Raw genomic sequence first — 16132 nt, 5'->3', positions numbered from 1 at the left:
GAGTTTTCGACGGTTTTTCGAATCATCTTGCAAAATGAATGCAAATATCGATTATTCAAACGAAGTTCTTATGAAATTATTTAATATACACATGAACAAAGTGCTCAAATCATTGTCAGAACGTGTAAAAAATTCAACCAAATGTATCGTGAATTAACACCAATGAACGAGAGGAAGTTTGTGAGGTTACAAAATAATTTCCTCAATTATGGCTCAAAGTTTCCAGGGAACAACCGCACCAAAAATCAGTCATTTCTAGGTAAAAAGTAAGATTTTGTGGGCTAAAAAATGTGAAAGTACAGACAATAACAGAATAGAATAATTCAAAATAACAAAATTGTAAACAAAATATCACATTTTTCACAAATGGGTTCCAAATCATGTCCTAACCAAGTTTGAACTTGATAATATACACGGTTGAAATGTTGATGAGCAGCTGCACTTGTTGGTGGAATATTTGAAAGCTGCACAGGTTTATTAAGTTTTGTAGACTTGCCGTAATGCATATAACGAAGATGATCGAGACTTTTCACAGATTTCGGAGCATTATAGACTGCCAATAAGGTTTGAGTTCCACTCTCTAATAATCTCTGGGCCGAACAATTTTCTTCCTCAAATGCTGCAGCTAGTTCATCCAAATTTGTCAGTTTGTCAATTTATTTATAATCATTGATTTATCGATAGTTCATCAACTATATATGGCGCGTTTTCGACCGGAGGCACCGGTTGACCTAAAGTGATGCTGTGACCGCGCGCTCTCCGCCCTCTATCTCGAAAACGGGACACCGTATAAAAAAATTTTTCAAACAAAATTTGTAGAGAATTTTGTATTTCACAATATTGAAAATAAATACAAATAGCAAAAACCCGTAGGAAATGAGATATTTCCAAAAAAAGCGCAAAAAACCGATTTTTGTGACCTTTGACCTTGAAATTTAATAGTTGCTTACACCCTACCATATGTAGGTTTTGAGACAACTTTTAGGGTGTCAATATACAAGTATTTACAGACTTACAGCTGGGTATCTCGAATTCCGAGATTCTTACCTAATTTAAGCTCAAATGACTGGATTAGAGTTCGACATTTGTTAATCATATTGAGCTGATAATAGGGATTTCATCAGAGTATACGTACTGTAATCATGCGGAAGTTAATTATAAAACTTACAGGCGTTGTACGTGAAAGATCGCTGAAAAATGGAGGTTTTATGTAACCCAGTAACCCCGAGCTACGAGTGTTATAATCACTTAGATTCTCTAATTTAGTTAGTTTGTCATATAGATATGTTGGTATTCTATATTTCAGTACTTTATGAGTCATATTTAATAGATGTAATTTTCTCATATCTAATAATTTCAGTTTTCGCATTTCCCGATATTTATGACTTATGTGCTCATATTTGCGTATTCCGAAGGAAAGTCTAATACAAGAGTTCTATATTTTTTTAGGTCGACTATTGTCAACACTCAGAAGAGCGGGTCCACAAATGTAGTCACAGTAAGCCAGTTTCAATAATATGAGGCATTCACATACACGAATTTTCAGAGCGGAACTCATGAATTGTAACTTGGATAAAGTCGTTTGAGTGTATTATATGAACCTCGACAAAGTTGATTGACATGTTTTGTGAACCTCAATTCATTGTCTAACCAGAGTCCGAGATTTTTTGTTTCATTTCTTATGGGAATTTTTCCCCGCCCAAAATGATGCCGATTGAGGTACTGGCTAGATTACGTTTGAGCTTCGGTCCGAAAAACAATGCACTGGACTTACTCGCGTTCAAATTCAGATTATGTGCTGCAGATACATTTATCAAAGAATCCAGATCCGAATTTGAGGCAGCGGTAACATCGGGTTTCACTCCATTGAAAGATAAGTACAGCTGGGTATCGTCCGCGTAATGGTGTATGCGGCAGAATTTGACGAATGAATGAAAATCTGAGATGTAGAAAGGAAATAACAGTGGGCCCAATATTGATCCTTGCGGAACGCCATGGCTCAAAGCAAGGGTATCTGAGGATTCGAAGTCATGAACCACTCTCTGTGTTCTTCCCTCCAGGTAACATTCCAATAGTTTCGCTGAATCAGGGTGAAATCCAAAGAATTTTAATTTACTAATGAAAACCTCCAGATCCATGGTATCAAATGCCTTGCTGTAATCCAACAGGATCAGATAAGTAACCTTTTCTTCATCAGTTGCCCTAAAAATATCATCGACAATATTTGTTAGAGCTGTGGTGGTGCTAAATCCTCCCCTGAAACCACGTCGAAATTTGTAGATAATAATCGCACGAAAATGTTCACGATTTATTTCCATTCTTGGGCCGAGATGAATCTTTCAAGTTACTGTAAATAACACAAATAGCGCGCGTATGTCGAAACGTTCTGAGTACGTAAAAGCTCAAAAATGTCTTAGTTTACGACAGAGCTGTCAGTTGCCAGATTGCAACATTGGGGTTGCCAAATCCCGAAACATAAAATATCGTACTCACGTCATCTAAAAATGAACGCTATCCAAAAATTAAGTTGATCTATTTACAAAGTAATGACCACCAGAGTATAGGTGTCAGTTTGAACTCCAAAAAAACCTGTCAGAAAATGTTATAATCTACTCACAGAGTTCAATATCTTCCAATCACTAGTCACGCAGTTCACACGAATACATCTAAGAAAACAATCGAAATACTATCAAAAGCAAATTTTCCGATCAGAGTTCCACTTCCTGGTGGGGATTCCAGCTGCAGAAGCCAGTAATAAATATGTATGTTGGAGCGCGTTCCCATGATTTGAATTGAACAGTTTTCAGAATTCAATTCAGATTTGATCGGCTAAGGTGCCACTGAATCTATTCCGTATTATTAATCGCACGCAACTATCACGTCAGGTCAGTTGAAACGTATGAAAGGGCCGGCTCAAAGAATTTCTTTTGAACCATAACGAAACATTAAAGAACTATTTTATGAAGAAAACTGGTGCTGAATTGTATTTTGAACCCTTCTAGAATCCAACTCCTGTTTACCTGGTTGTTTTAATATAATGAAAAAAATTCCGGAGAGTCGAAGTATCAAAAAAATTATATATACAGGGTGATTCAAAAGTACTTTGACAAACTTCAGGAGGTGATTCCTCACAATATTCTAATATGAATTGTCCAAATGAATAAATGTCCGGAAACGCTTCGTTTCCAAGATACAGGATGTTGAAGTTTTATTTTTATTTTCGTTTTTTTCAAATAACTTTTGAAATACTGAACTTAATTGAACGAATCTTGGTAATAGGAGGTTTTTGAGGTGTCGAATTCGAACCTGATGTTCTTATTGCTCTCACTCGTAGGGGGCGCCACTTACACGTCTTTTTCTTTTTTAAAGATTCATAACTTTTTTAGGCGTACTTCTAGCACATTTTTCAGTAAAAAATCGATTCCTCTATCATTTCTACGTAAATAAGCTACCCTTGTTACTAGTCGCTGTAAGCAACTTTTCTAAATATTTGGACTTGAAAACTTCAAGTCGATTATTTGATAATCGATGCATGTTGAAGTTATTACGAATATTTTGCTTTTTTCACAAGAATGCTTTGGAAATGAATTTGACGTTTTACTCGTTTGAAGAGGTCATTACTATTGGGTACGTTCCTTTATGACATCCTTAAGCGAAATAGTTATTTTTGTATCAAGGGTGCATAATCAGTATTTGTTTTAATAAAATTAAGGAATGTCAACATTTTATTTCAGGAAATTTTGAATATGAAGAATAAACTAAAATAAACGAAACTAAATTGTATTCAAATAAATTGTTGGAAGTGTCCACCTTCAGCGAAAATACAGGCAGTCAGTCGTCTTGTCATTGAATCTCGTACCCGCTCAAAAATTATTGGTGTGTTTCTTATTGTTTACAGGCGTCTACTATTCGGTTTCTTAGGTTTATAAGACACTACTGGTGTCTTATAAACTAGTGACTTCAAATGTCCCAAAAAATAAAAATCTAATCGGGTTTAGATCTGGGGACCTTGGTGCCCACGCCTGGTTAGGTTCTCCTCCTGTGTTAAGGAATTCCCTGGCTACAACGCTAAAATGGGCCGGAGCCCCATCATGCATAAACCACATGCGGATACGAATTTCTAATGGTACATTTTGAAGTAGTCCCGGCAATTCATTTTCTAGAAAGTGTCTGTAAGTTGCGCCATTCAGTCGGAGCGGAAGAAAGAAAGGACCTATCAAGTAATTATCAATTATTGCCGCCCATACATTTACAGAAAATTGATACTGATAATGCCTTTCACTAACTGCGTGCGGATTTTCGAGGGCCCAAACATAGTTGTTATGAAAGTTTGTGATAGCATTTCGGGAGAAGTTTGCCTCGTCCGTGAAGAGTACATATCTTAAATATTGAGGATTTCCAGCCAATTTTCTCAAAAACCATTGACACATAGTAATGCGTTGGGGAAAGTCTCGTGGCAAAAGAGCTTGTACCCTTTGAATATGGTATGGATAAAAGTGTTGATCGTGGATAATTCTCCAACCTGTGGACTGAGTAGAATTGACAGCTTCAGCAATTACTCTTGTGCTTGTTTCTGGATTGACCTCGAGAGCGTTCAAAACAGCTTCTTCCAATTCTAGGGTTCGGACTGCTCGTGGTCTTCCAATAATATCAGCTGCCCTCTTGAAGCTACCTGTTTCTGCCAAACGATGGCGGAGACTAGCAAATGTTGGAGCTGAAGGCAGTACTCGATTAGGAAATCGCTCCTGGTAAATACGTCTTGCTTCGCGCGCATTGCTATCCGCAAGGCCATAAACGAAATGCATATCGGTTAAATGAGCATTATTGTTTAAATAATCCATTTTTTCAAAATAAGTGTTTTCTACTTACACTTACGGAAACTTCAACAAAACGTCTAACTGTCACAAAATATGTAATTACTAAAACTACTCACAAACGTCAAATTTATTTCCAAAGCATTCTTGTGAAAAATGCAAAATATTCGTAATAACTTCAACATGCATCGATTATCAGATAATCGACTTGAAGTTTTCAAGTCCAAATATTTAGAAAACGGTTGCTTACAGCGACTAGTAACAAGGGTAGCTTCTTTACGTAGATATGATAAAGGAATCGATTTTTCTACTGAAAAATGTGCTAGAAGTACGCCCAAAAAAGTTATGAATCTTTAAAAAAGAAAAAGACGTGTAGGTGACGCCCCCTACGAGTAAGAGCAATAAGAACATCAGGTTCGAATTCGACACCTCAAAAACCTCCTATTACCAAGTTTCGTTTAATTAAGTTCAGTATTTCAAAAGTTATTTGAAAAAAACGAAAATGAAAATAAATGCATTAAACCCTGGTTTATTACTCAAAAGCTCAATGTATTAATGCATTACCCCGAAGTTGAATGCATTAAACCCTGGTTTATTGGATTACTCAAAGGCTTAATGTATCAATGCATTACCTCGATGTCCAATACATTAAACCCTGGTTTAATGCATTACTTCAAGGTTTAATACATTCAATACATTACCCCGAAGTTAAATGCTTCAAACCCTGGTTTGGTTCAATGCATTACCCCAAGGATCAATGCGTTCAACCCTGAGGTAAGCCCTTATATTTTGTTACTGATCAGATTGATAAAATGAGAAATATTGAATCTGTAGAATTTTTTTGATACTCTGACTATGATATTTTTTTGATCATATTAAAATAACCAGGTGAACCTAACTCATTGTTTTATTGGATCGTTTTATTGGGGAGCCTTTTGTTCAAGTGCAAATGCGTTAATCTACAGTGACGAGTGTTGAAAACGAAGTACAATATTTCTGTAATTAACTGTAGGTGGCGTCAAAATGAGACCAGGTAATTTCGAGACCCCTTTTCAGCCCTTGCCTCCGAAAACTCAAGTGCTAGTCATTTCCACCTGGAAATACTACTTTTTTTTATAAAGTAAGAAAATAACAAGAGTACCTCATGAGAAATTCGAGCCCCACGTTGGGCGCCGAATTCTTATACCGTTTTTTTATTTTAATTTTTTTTAATCAGAGCAAAGAATCAGTACCTGTACCTAGTTGAAATGACTAGGTCTTGATTCGCAGAAATAAGGCCGCAGGTCAATTCTTCATTTTTGTAGGAATTCAATTATAAATTTCATAAACTTCAACTCACGATTTGATCTCCACAAACTTTATTTGAGAAATTTATCACATGTTTCGCTAACACAGTAGCTTCTTCGATAATTATAAGTGCTGAAAAAGGTTACCAAATGGAAAGCTCTTATTCGGACGCCATCTACAGAAGTTTCCAGAAAAACTGTACCCCTTTTCAATGCTTGTCACGGAAGACCAACATAGTTACACAGGAATATGATACGCTTCAACCAAATCAATAAAACAAGAAATACAGTTCACTTGAGAAACGTTGAAATAAATTAATGAATAATAAATTAATGGATGATCAATATTGAATATGAATTGTCAATGTATGAAAAAATCAGGCTGTCAATGTTCTGAAATGTTCCACTCTTTCTAATACCTTCATACTATCCTCGATAGAAAGCTAACATGGAACTCTCACCTACAGAGTAGAACAAAAAGAGCAAAAGGTCGAAAAATCAACATTGACATTAGGAAGTTGAAAGTTAACCAACTCTTAATGAAATGTTCGAAATCAATATTTCACCTTTTCAGTGATAATGATCGTGTTAAGGCTAATGGTAATTCAAGGCTGCATGTTTCAACCCATATGGACGAAGTGGCAATAAACAAATCGCCCAGACAAAGGTGTTTATATATCACTTCGTTCATAGAAATCCACAATTATACGGTTATACCTATTTTGCATTCTTGCAGTAGCCTGAATAACACGTTATCAGATTTTATTTCCTAATTGTCTAGTCCATCAACTATACCTCAGTAAACAATCGAGAATAACTTGAATTTTTAGAGAAAATCGACGGTTTTATCGCGAAATTTGCAATTTTTATTGTTATTGCCTCAGTGGAAACTGCTGGTCGCCGTTAGATTAGATATTTATAAGTGACCTGGTTGACCTCTAATTGTTGAAGTTGAAGTGAGAACGGTTTTCTTCGAAGAATAATGTAAAACGGCTTTCGTCAAAGACGTACTTTATTCGTCTGTCGTTGCCGACATCGGTAATGCTGCTTTTTGCGGAATTTCAACATGATACCTCGACATTGATGGCATTAATCTATCTGATGTGTGCGTTATAGTCGGTAATATGCGTTTATGTGGATGATTAGGATATTTTATTTGAGATTATTTTCTGCGAAGCGATAAATTGATGAAAAAATTGAAGGCTAGGCCTACAAAACGGAGTTCTACAGCGATAAAACTGACATCCATAGAATGTGTGATCATACCCTAAAGTTCACCGCCTTGCGGTCAGTAACTAGTTTTTTCAATAGCATGGGGGGGGTCGGGTGATACATCATTTGAAACTTTTATCAATGGCAACATAATCGATGTATAAAGTGTTCAAAATGACTTTCATTTAGTTCCATATCATAAAACAGTCTAAATTCAAAAGCGTTCCTTACATTGTTGAAGATGTCCTGAGTCAGAAAACGGCATTCCCGAACAATTCTTTGTTGCAGATCTTCTAGATTTGTAGAATGTATGTAATTAGTAGAAAACTTTTCAAAATGGACGACACTGTTAATTTTTTCTGCATTGGTAGTTTGTGTTGAATCTAGTCGTGGCAGAACAAAAAATAGTTAGCCACTGTCACTTCTTCACGAATTATTATCCAGTCTTCCTTATTCACTGTGTTCCAACATGGTTTATTCTACTGCAGAAAGAATAAAAATTGTTGCAACGTATTATCGAAATAATGAATGTGCTAAATTTGCTGCAAGAACTTATAATACGAATCATCCAAACCACAACGTGAGCCATCAATACGTTAAACAGTTAATGGATAAGTTTCGAACTTCAGGTCCTGTTCACAACAGAAAACATAAAGTATCCCGTCCTGTCAGAAATTACGGAGTTGAAGTTGCAGTTGTATGACATGTCGAAATGGATAATCGACAATCGATCAGACAAGTACCTGACATATACTAATTTTAATTATATGTACATATTGACTTGTGTAAATACTGATGAATGTATAAAACACCAATAAATTATCTATCTATCTATCTAAAAAAAAAGTAGCTAGAGCGTCTGGTGTATCAGCTACTAGTGTTTTTTAGGTTTTGAAAGCTTACAAATTCCTTCCTTTCAAAATAGGGCTAGTTCAGAAATTAAACGAAGATGATCCTGATCGTCGACTTAAGTTTTGTGAGGTGTTCAGCGAGAAATTGACCAATAACCTAAACCCATTATACAATACATGTTTTTCAGCCAAAAGTTCTTTCATGCTTAATGGTGAAGTGAATAGAAAAACACATTCATGAACTCCACGAAAATTGAATGTCTGGGCCGGCATTCTCGGTAATCATATTGCTGGACCATTCTTCATTGAAGGTCATCTCAATGGAGACACATACTTAAATGATAATAATAATAATAATAATAATAATAATAATAATACATTTATTATTTACCAATACATAAAAATAATACAAAATAACTTTACAAAACAAAAGTATCAAATGCAGGTAAATAAAAGGAGAGCAGTTAGACTCTGCAGCCAATTCTTCCACAGCCCCCTTGAGAAGCCAATAAATACATATACACGATAAGAAAAGTAAACTATACATTTTCGAACTCTAACCAAATATTATGTTAACAACTATGATTGTTGAGTAGGATTTCATACATAATCCACTGATACAGGCAACAAACTATTGTTGACTAAATAGAACTCGTTTATACCTAAATTTAAATGCATCACAAGACAACGAAAAATTAGGTACATCCAGGACATCGCCGAAAGTCGCTATATTATAAGAGAAAGATCGTTTGAATACTTCTTTTTTATGCTTGGGTATAGTTAGCATGTTCCTCCGTCGCAAGTTCAAATGATGCACGTCAGTCCTAAATCCAACTTTTTGATATAAGTATTGGGGGATTTTATTTTTCAAAATTTTGTAAAAAAAAAACATACCATATGATGCTTTCGACGGTTGAACATACTTAGCCACCCAGCATCCTTTAATTTATGTGAAATACGCATAGGACGCCGTATTCCATATATCATTCTCATACAAGAATTTTGAACCTTCTGTACTTTTATTATATCCGAACTATCGATACAAGGTCCATAAACTACGTCACAATGATTGAAATGGGAGAGAACCATACTATCACACAGCTTGATTTTCAATTTGTAGTTCAGAAAATGTCTTTGACTGTGAATAAGTTTCAATGACATATATGCATTTTTTAATTTTTGGGTAATATGGTGTTTGAATCGTAACTTATTATCCATAATCAGTCCAAGATTCTTACAATAATCAGCCACTTCAATCTTGTCTCCTCCTACCCTTATTGTCATTATGTTCTTTGCTGAGGTCACTTCCTGATCAGTGCCAAATAAGAGTGCAACAGATTTAGTTGAGTTGATTCTTAATGAATGACTATTTGTGAGGGTCAGCAATTTATTCAGGTCAGAATTGATGACGTCCGTAGCTTCCGCTAGATCACAAAATTTGAAAGAGAGATATAGCTGTGTGTCGTCTGCATAAAAGAAGTTGCTAGTGTAAATGGTGTATAATAATGGTCCCAAAATACTTCCCTGTGGAACGCCCTGACATATGTCCACAGAATCCGAAATATGATCATCTAATTTCACTTGTTGCGACCTACCAGATAGATAAGACTTAATAATTGAACAAGCAGTGTCTGCGAATCCAATGAAATGTAAGATAGAGAGAAGAATATCATGTCTTAAGGTATCAAATGCCTTGGAGTAATCAAGTAGAACAAGAGCACACATTTCATTATTATCAATTGACCTCAATATATCATCAGAAATAGCACACAGTGCTGATGAACAACTGTAGCCAGACCTGAATCCACTCTGATATAAGGGAAGTATATTATTATCTTCGATGTGTGTTCTCATTTGCAGTTCAAGAATTTTTTCTAATACTTTCGATAAGGTTGGCAGCACGCTTATACTTCGTAAGTGACTGTATTCCGTTGGGTTACTGATTTTTGCTAATGGAAGTACATAAGCACGCTTCCAAGCTTTAGGAAATTAACAACAATTCAAACATTCATTCACAACATGAGTGATGTATATAATTATATATGGACAACAGAGCAGAATCATGTTAATATTTATATTGTCAGTCCCGAAAGACTTAGATTTTATATCATAAATTATTGAGGAAACCTGATCCTCAGTTGTTTGAGAAAAATGCAGAAAACTGTTAATGTTGTCTTTAATACAATTATAATAGTAATTAACTGTATTAGTTGAAGGTGGTAGGCCATTACTCAGTGCACTAACAAAATAATCATTCAGAATATTGACATCTCTAAGATTATCAGGTAATTCAATATGTTTCCTTTAAATAACACCCAAATTATTGAATATCTGCCATTGTTGTTTGCTATGGGAATTCTGAAGTGTGTACTCTAAATATGCCTTTTTTTCTCTTCTGATGGAGGAAGAAGTGAAATTTCTCAACTGCCTGTAATATTCAAGATGAGCAGGTTGTCGACTCCTTCTATACCTCTTGAGAGCTTTGTCACGCATTCTTTGCATCAATCTGATATTATCAGTAATCCATGGGGTGTAAAAAATCTATCACAAGACTGTCTAGATCCTATTTTAACACAAATTTCAGAAAATGATGACTATGCAGGATGATGCACCCACATATTTTGATGTTCAGGTGAGACAGTTTTTGACGAACGTTTTCCAAAGCGTTGTATCGGCAGAAGGGGCCCAGTGGAGTGGCCTGCTAGATCACCTGATCTCACACCGATGGACTCCTTTCTGTGGGGACACCTGAAGTCGAAAGTGTACTCTATTGAGTCTACAAATCTAGAATACCTGCGACAGAGAATTGTTCGGGAATGCCGATTGCTTACTCCGGATATCTTGAATAATAATAATAATAATATTCTTTTCTGGAGAAAATGAGTGATACAGCTGTGTATCATCAGCGTAAAAATGGACTTTACAAGTTGTAATGCTCGAAATGAAATTACTTGTATATATACTAAATAGTACGGGGTCAAGTATAGAGCCTTGTGGAACCCCACAAGTGACTTTTTCTCTTGATGACTGACCCACAGCTGTCTCCACTTATTGACTTCTGTCCTGTAGATAATTACACATAGGCACTGTCCAAAAAACCTATAAAGTGTAAAATAGAGAGTAAAATTTCGTGATTGATCGTATCAAATGCTTTTGAATAATCTAAGAGAAAGAGAACAGTTATTTTTCTGCATCTTTCTCTCTAATAATATCATCAACAATGTTAAGTAAGGCTGTAGCACAACTGTGTCCAGGTTTGAACCCTGATTGTTCAGAAGGCAATATAGGCAATGTACGGGACGCTTTCACGAGTAGACTGTATTATTGTATGAAACTAGGTGGAAGTCATTTTGAACACTTCATTCGTTGATTGATTGTGTTGCCGTTGATATTACTTTTGTTGATTACCTCAATAAAATGAGAGACAGCGAATTTTCTGTTTTTTTTTTAATGAAACGTTCAACATTTAATTTCTCAATAACGAATCAACCAAGTTTAAAAAAAATTACAGAAGTAATAGAGGGACAAAAGACCTTCCAAATAATGTATTACTCGACCCCCATGCCATTAATATATTTTGTGTTTTCAATACAGTAACAAAGCAGAAGGATCATGAAATACAAATAAATTGACAGAGTTCAGTTTATAATAAAAGAAGAAAAAAAGTCACCTCAAAGGTTCTGCTTCGTTTTCTTCTGTTGGGTGTCAAATAGCAATTAAAATTAATAATAACTTGAACATGGCGACAGGGCCGTAGCAAAAAGAAAAACCATTGGGGGGAGGAAGGAATCCAAATTTTACCAACTCCGCCAACAAAATTTTCCAACTTTTTAAAAAATGAAAGCCGAGGGATTATTGTTATCTTCACGGCCCGAAATTTCCCAACTTTTCCAAGTCGAAAAAACAGCGAAAAGTTGGGAATTTTGTAAAATTGTCGCTTCAAAATTTGTGGACTGTTCAGGACTGTTCTCTTACTTGGGAGACATTGAACTTTTTTGAAGTTTTCAAACACCCAAGTCGAAAAAGCAGGGGGGGAGGCTCCCCCCCATCCCCCATGGCGACGGCCCTGTATGGTGACAACAGTTTGGTGTCAAATAGATCAGGAATGTATGAATTGCCTTGTGGTTTATATCCGATGTTTTTGTAGGTGAAACTGGAAGAGTATTCGAAGCACGCAAAAAAGAACATATAAAGTTTCCAGAATAGAGAAATTGATGACTGAACTCATCTCCTGATGATGCTAACTTGGTACAGCTGCATCTATTCACCCCCAGTAGTGTTTTCATTAATATTCCATTATGTGTACGCTCGTGTCTTTTGCGATCAAAGATTTATGGCCGGCATTCAGGAAGAAACCGTTTTGCTAATTGGCGAACCGTATGTGTGGCTTTGATAGAAAACCACATCGGCTGTTATCAGGAAACGGTTGCTTTATTGGCGTCACCTGTGCCTCATAATTCATGTCACAATCTCAAAAATTCCTCTACTAGTATCAGATGAACGTAAACGGTCTAATTTATTGAGTATCGGATGTTTGGTATAACATGATTATTTCATTCCGGAAGATTTCAACACTGAGATGTTGCAGGAAAATCAGAAGATATTTTTGTTGGACTTTTCGTTGCGCTGGTTCAACTACTTTTATATAAGAGAATCGACAACTACTTCATCAAAACATATATCAACATGTAAACATGTCAGGACAGCCTCAAAACAAAATGGAACAGTTCAATGCAGAGCTGACTAAAAATCAACCATTTCTAACAATTTTGACAGTGAATTCTATAATTATGGTTGAATTTTAGATAGGCTTCACCCTCCAATTTTGAATGAAAACTTGGGTGTACTTACGTATTACGATGTATAAATTAAGAATGCAAAGAAGTGATCTTCCTTATTTTCATCAACCACATTATCCTCACATCTCATTCTACTTTCTTTCACTCATTTCGGTTCATTAATCAATATTTTTCCTACAGAAAACTTTGTTTGAAAATGGATTCGTTATGTAGTGACGTTCCGTCATTTTAAGGTTATACAGGGTGTTGATTAAGTATGTACCATGAATTTAACAGACGATTCTTTAAGTATTTTAAGACGAAATGTTAATATAAACATGGGTCCGCAAATCCTTCGTTCTCAAGATACAGGGTGTTAAAATAAAAAGAAAGTTATTCGTAAATATCTTAAATATCCTTCACCTAATTTTGTTGTAATTTGGCAATGGTATTTATAACATTAAGGAGCTAATTTAGCCCGAACGTGATTCAATTTATTAAGTCCAGTGGCGTCTCGAGCGGGATTTGAACGAATATTTTTGACTTAACAATGTACGCCACTGACTTTTGTGCAATTTTTATTATTTCTTTGGATTAAGCAATTAGAAATACAACTTTTTTCTCTCTTGATTTTTTTCGTATCTTGCTTAGTTTTCAAGAAAAAAATGTCGACCTAATTGCATATCCCTGGAACTCACAAGGAGTAAAATGGGGAATTAAATGTTTCTTTTGGAAATCATTATTTTTACAATTTTTCATTACCAATTATGTAACAATAACAAAAAATATTGAATAACATTAACATCCAGACTAACGAATTGCACTAAATTAAGTGTTGGAAATGGCCTTCTTCGGCTTCAATACAACCGTCTAGCCGCCGCATCATTGAATTTCGCAGTGTTCTAGAAATACCTGGCGTATTTTTTATTATGTCACATGAATTAATGATTTTATTCCGTAAATCCTCTTCACTTTGAATAGCAGTTTTGTATACCAACGCTTTAAGGTGTCCCCAGAGAAAATAATCTAAGGGATTCGTTTCGGGCTAGCGAGGTGGCCATGGGTGTGGGCCTGCTCTACCAATCCAGCGATTATGGTAATTTTCATCCAAAAATTGCCGTGCCACTACACTAAAGTGTGGTGGAGCACCATCGTGCATGTACCACATAAGGAATCTTTCCATGACTGGAATTTCTTCTAAAAGTCCAGGTAAAACAAATTCTAAAAACCTTCGGTATTCTTCTCCATTAAGTCTAGATGGAAGGAAGTGAAGCCCAATGAGATGGTCACCGACAATTCCAACCCAAATATTGAAAAAAAAACTGATCTTGAAAATTATTTTCTATCAAGGCGAGTGGATTGTTTCTGAACAAGGACTCACCTTACAGAATAGACAGCAACTCTACAAATGTGCAGTCATCAAGGACCATATCAAGAACAGAACATTGAATGAACTATAAAACATATGACTTTCAACGTTTGTTTCATGATGAATTTCACTAGTTCGGACTTCCATTGTCTACTATATAAAATGATTTGAAATCCCTGAAACAACTAAAAAAGAAGAATTAAAAATGAGATAGCTGAAAATAATAATTATGTTAACCAAAATAAACCTGAAATGAAATAATAGTGAAATAAAATACAAGTAAAAATAGAACAATTGAATAAATAAAAATAAGGAAATGAAAAAAAAAACAAAAAAAAAGTGAAGAGACTCCAAGTCACGTTAGTTCACGACGTTTCGATTGTTAGTATCTACAATCGTCTTCGGGTGATGACTGGACTGATTCCTCCGAGAGATGACTATCACTTATCCCCGCTTTCCATTTTCCGCTTCACTGGTTCCGTGGGAATACTGAACTAGACGCCTTCCTGAAACACATCAACAGCGTGAGACCTTGCATCAATTTCACAATGGAGAAGGAAATCCACAACGAATTGCCATTCTTAGACGTTTTGGTGAAGAGGACCGACACTAAGTGGGAAACATCTGTATACCGAAAACCCACTCATACGGGACAATATCTGAACCACGAATCCAACCACCATCAATCGACTAAAAGAGGAATCATCAAGACTCTATTAGACCGTGCTTTTGAGCTCTGTAATACGAAGGAAGGTCTCGAGAAGGAACTAGACATCATCAAAAATGATCTTCAACGGAATGGCTACTCCAAAGCGATGATAGAAAAGACTTTGACTAAAAGACAGCAGGAGCCTCGCAAGGAAGAGAAACCGTCACAACCAGTGCTTGCACTTCCCTACATTAGAGGATTATCGGAGAGGATAAGAAGAATTGGTTCCAAGTACAACATCAGAACCTGCTTCAGATCCGGTAACACTATCCGTAGCAGCCTCACGAAAACCAGGCCACCAAACGCGGACTGCGATTCCAAGAATTGCATTTACCGGATACCCTGTGAGTGCGGAAAATCCTATATTGGTGAAACTAAGAGGCCATTGAATGTTCGCATTGCCAAGCACAAGAAACACACACAGCGAGGGGAAACCAGCAAATCAGGAATAGCAGACCATGTTTGGACCCATCAACACAACATCGAGTGGTCCCAAGCTGAGATCTTGCACAGAGAGGAACATTGGTTTAGGAGAAAATTCAAGGAAGCCGCATACATGTTGTTCAACAACGTATTCAGCCAAGCTAGCGTAGAAATACGCAACATATGGAAACCCATCATCAAGCGAAAAATGGCCAACTCCCGCCAAAACGGTCATCTTCCACGGAACCAGTGAAGCGGAAAATGGAAAGCGGGGATAAGTGAAAGTACTCGAACGACCTATAAATAGTCATCTCTCGGAGGAATCAGTCCAGTCATCACCCGAAGACGATTGTAGATACTAACAATCGAAACGTCGTGAACTAACGTGACTTGGAATCTCTTCACTTTTCATTTTCTTTCTTTTTTCATTTCTTTATTTTTATTTATTCAATTGTTCTATTTTTACTTGTATTTTATTTCACTATTATTTCATTTCAGGTTTATTTTGGTTAATATAATTGTTATTTTCAGCTATCTCATTTTCAATTCTTCTTTTTTAGTTGTTTCAGGGATTTCAAATAATTTCATATAGTAGACAATGGAAGTCCGAACTAGTGAAATTCAATATGACTTTCAATTACTCTATGTATATGGTATATGAATGATGAATGTTACGACCAATAGTTTAGT

At 35.9% G+C, this 16132-nt stretch overlaps 1 protein-coding gene across 1 annotated transcript in view; it reads right to left on the bottom strand.

Moving 5' to 3' along the window:
* Positions 1-16132, bottom strand: part of sha (shavenoid) — a 228216-nt gene that overhangs the window by 144615 nt on the left and 67469 nt on the right. The gene's annotated exons all lie outside the window — the stretch shown is intronic.

Source organism: Leptinotarsa decemlineata, unplaced genomic scaffold, assembly GCF_025532065.1.
Source record: "Leptinotarsa decemlineata unplaced genomic scaffold, Ldec_3_MD MMD2_tig00000591_RagTag_RagTag, whole genome shotgun sequence".
NCBI lineage: Eukaryota > Metazoa > Arthropoda > Insecta > Coleoptera > Chrysomelidae > Leptinotarsa > Leptinotarsa decemlineata.
Note: the sequence above shows the minus strand (reverse complement) of the source record. Positions and strands in the feature narration are given on the sequence as shown.